Raw genomic sequence first — 3,902 nt, forward strand, 5'->3', positions numbered from 1 at the left:
CTTACCGACATAACATTTCACTCCAGTCCATCACCCAGATGAACCAGACCTGACACGACTCTAAGCATAGCAGGCATAGCAAGGTAGGAACAACACATACATAGGGCTCAATCAACTCCTACACATGCTAGTGGGTTTCATCTAGTTACTGTGGCAATGACAGGTCATGCAGAGGAAATGGGTTCAACTACCGTAGCACACAGCAGTTTGAATCGCGTTGTCTTAATGCAGTAAAAGAGAGCAGGAGCGAGAACATGGGATTGTATCGATATGATCAAATGGGTGGTTGCTTGCCTGATGGTTCGATGCACGGATACGGTTCTTCGTTAGGGTAATCACGGTACTCCTCGGGAACAGATCCTGTCGCAAAGGACATCGATACACAAGCATCACCAAACAATGTGCAACAATATGATGCATGCATGAAACATGGCAATATGAGTGTGTTGGGCTAATGCAACTAAAGCCAGAAGTGTTTGAACAAATTTGAATCAAAGATTCAAATTTCAAATTCAAATATGGCCTTTTAAAGTGCTTTTCCTTGTTCTGCTTGAATCATCAATTTAACTTGTTTGATCATGCATGAAAATAGTACAGATGGATAGATTGGATTTTTCTGATCATTTTTCATATATAATTTGTCCAATTTGGAGTTACAGAATAAAAGTTATGAATTTTGGAAGTTTAATTAATATTCTGGAATTTCCTGATTTAATTTAAATCCAGAAATTCAATTACTGCGTCAGCCTGACGTCAGTGTGATGTCAGCAGGTCAACTGCGGCTGGCTGAAGTCAAACCTGACGTGTGGGGGCCACACGTTAGTGACAGGAGGGGTTAAACAGATTTAAATTAATTCTAATTACTAATTAGTGGCGCTGGGGCCCACTGTCAGTGTCAGGGGGGGTTGACTAACAGTAGTTAGCGCTAACCTAACCATCTGGCCGACAGGGCCCACGCGTCAGTGACCCTGGGGGGTCAAACCCCAGGTCGGTCAAGTCAAACCCCACCGGCGACATGACGCCGGCGAGATCCGAGACGGCGGCGAGAGTGCTTTTTGCCATTCCGGCGACCAAATGGACGGCGGAAGGCATCTACGTGTTGCTGAGGTTGAGCCGCGTCTATTGGTGGTGGTGGTTGGGCTCGGGGTGGCCGGAGTTGACGGCGGCGAGCTCGGCTGCGGCGGCCGGAGTTCGGGTGCGGTCGGGATCAGTGTTGCAGGGGGTTTGGGGAGGTGTTGGTGCGTTCTACGTGCTCCTGGTGATGTGTGGAGCACGATGGTGTGCTCGGTTGGGCGCTACGGCGACCGTGGCCACGACGGCGACATCGCCGGCGGCGTGGAGCTCTCCTTCCTCTCCCTCGCTCTCTCTCTCACACGGCCGAACACCACCGTCGCCACCGTTCGCCGTAGCGGTCGTCTCCGACCACCCCTCGCTCCCCCGACTAGCTCAGAAGCTCCGCCACAACTCCCTCTTCCTCCCCACCGCTCCACGGGTCTCCGGAAGCCCTGCATCGCCGCCACGTCGCCGTTCCCCTCTTCGGACTCCGACCACCGTCGCCGTCAAATTCGTCGTCTCCGGCGCGTCCCCGAGCCCGCTTCGACGCCCACTGCAACCGCGGTGAGCCCCCGGAGCGTTTCCCCCTTCTTCCCTGGTCTCTCCCGACCTCTAGGCCCTAGCTCCACCTCGACCGAGAGCTCCACGCCGCCGGCGATGTCGCCGTCGTGGCCACGGTCGCCGTAGCGCCCAACCGAGCACACCATCGCTTACACGCTCTCACCACTTACCGTCGCTTACACGACATGTACTCGGCAACCTTCAAGCGGAAGCCCAACGTGGGTGTCGGCCACGACCTACCTAATCACCTAAGCCTCCAGTCCAGGTTTATCGCCTATTCAGGTTCCATCCGCAGGGAGTCCGGCCGAGGTTTCCCATACGGCCCCGAACGATGTGAACAGGGTTCCCGAGATACCTAACGGGTATTCGGTACACCGTGCCACGTACCTACCGCATCACAGCCCACCCCTACGGTCAGCGCTGTCCACGGCCTCCAGTAGGCTACAAACACCAGAAACTACTTGCAACTCCTGGACGGAGAACTAGGGTGAATAAGAAGCCGAGAGGGTCCATTGGTTTCGGGCCCAATGCATGGTAGTAGCTGATTCTTAAATCACACATACAGATCTCAGTGCTTAAGGTCGGCTTCAATGAAACAACCCACCAAGTACTCCTACATGGCCTCTCATCGATACCTTTACCAAATCGTGTTCACCACACCACTCTCCTTACCGACATAACATTTCACTCCAGCCCATCACCCAGATGAACCAGACCTGACACGACTCTAAGCATAGCAGGCATAGCAAGGTAGGAACAACACATACATAGGGCTCAATCAACTCCTACACATGCTAGTGGGTTTCATCTAGTTACTGTGGCAATGACAGGTCATGCAGAGGAAATGGGTTCAACTATCGTAGCACACAGCAGTTTGAATCGCGTTGTCTTAATGCAGTAAAAGAGAGCAGGAGCGAGAACATGGGATTGTATCGATATGATCAAATGGTTGGTTGCTTGCCTGATGGTTCGATGCACTGATATGGTTCTTCGTTAGGGTAATCACGGTACTCCTCGGGGGCAGAACCTGTCGCAAAGGACATCGATACACAAGCATCACCAAACAATGTGCAACAATATGATGCATGCATGAAACATGGCAATATGAGTGTGTTGGGCTAATGCAACTAAAACCAGAGGGGTTTGAACAAATTTGAATCAAAGATTCAAATTTCAAACTCAAACATGGCCTTTTAAAGTGCTTTTCCTTGTTCTGCTTAAAACATCAATTTAACTTGTTTGATCATGCATGAAAATAGTACAGATGGATAGATTGGATTTTTCTGATCATTTTTCATATATAATTTGTCCAATTTGGAGTTACAAAATAAAAGTTATGAATTTTTGAAGTTTAATTAATATTCTGGAATTTCCTGGTTTAGTTTAAATCCAGAAAATCAATTACTGCGTCAGCCTGACGTCAGTGTGACGTCAGCAGGTCAACGGAACAGGTCTGGGTCAAACCTGACAGTGGGTCCCGCATGTCAGGGTGATTATTTTAATTAAAATTTGATTAAAACTAATCCTGTTTAATTAACAGGGCTGGGCCCCACCTGTCATTGACTCAGGGGAGTCAACCACGGCCCACCCGTGGTCAAAGTCAAAGTCGGCTGCCGGCGTTTAGCCGCCGGCGAGCCCGACGCGGCGGCGGGAGTGGTTTTGGCCATTTCGGCCACTAAATGGACCGCGGAGACCACCGGAGTGGAGCTGAGGACAACCCGCAGCTCTTGGCGGAGTCCGTTGGGGTCGGGGTGGCCGGAGTCGACGCCGGCGACGACTTTGGCGGCCACCGAGGTTCGGTCGGAGGTGAACTTGGTGCTAGAGGGTTCGGTGAGGCTCGTGGAGTGGCTAGCTAGGTGATGTGGGACGCGGTGAGCAAGATGGACACCATCTTGTGGCCGGAGGATGACCAGGAGCACGTCGGCGACGAGGTCCACGGCGGTGGGTGCGGTTGAGCTCCGGGAGGTTGCTACACGGCTCGGGAGCAAGAACGGAAGGGAGGGGAAGATGGCTAAGCTCACAGTGAGTGCGACGGAGTCCCTGGTGCGGCCGGAGATGGACCGGAGCGACGATGGCGTTGAAGGGGATCTCCGGCGACGGTGAGCTCGGGCGAGGTTGGTGCGGTGGTCTCGGGCGTTGCGAGCGCTCGGGGCTCGGCTGCTCGATGAAGTGGACAGCGGCGGAGCTCCTGGACACGGTGAGACGGCGTGGGGTGGTCGGAGGGCGTGGCTACGGCGAGGGGGTGGCGGCGATGGCGTCGGCCATGGCTGGGGCGTGCGAGGGGGAGG

Source organism: Triticum aestivum, chromosome 6B, assembly GCF_018294505.1.
Source record: "Triticum aestivum cultivar Chinese Spring chromosome 6B, IWGSC CS RefSeq v2.1, whole genome shotgun sequence".
NCBI lineage: Eukaryota > Viridiplantae > Streptophyta > Magnoliopsida > Poales > Poaceae > Triticum > Triticum aestivum.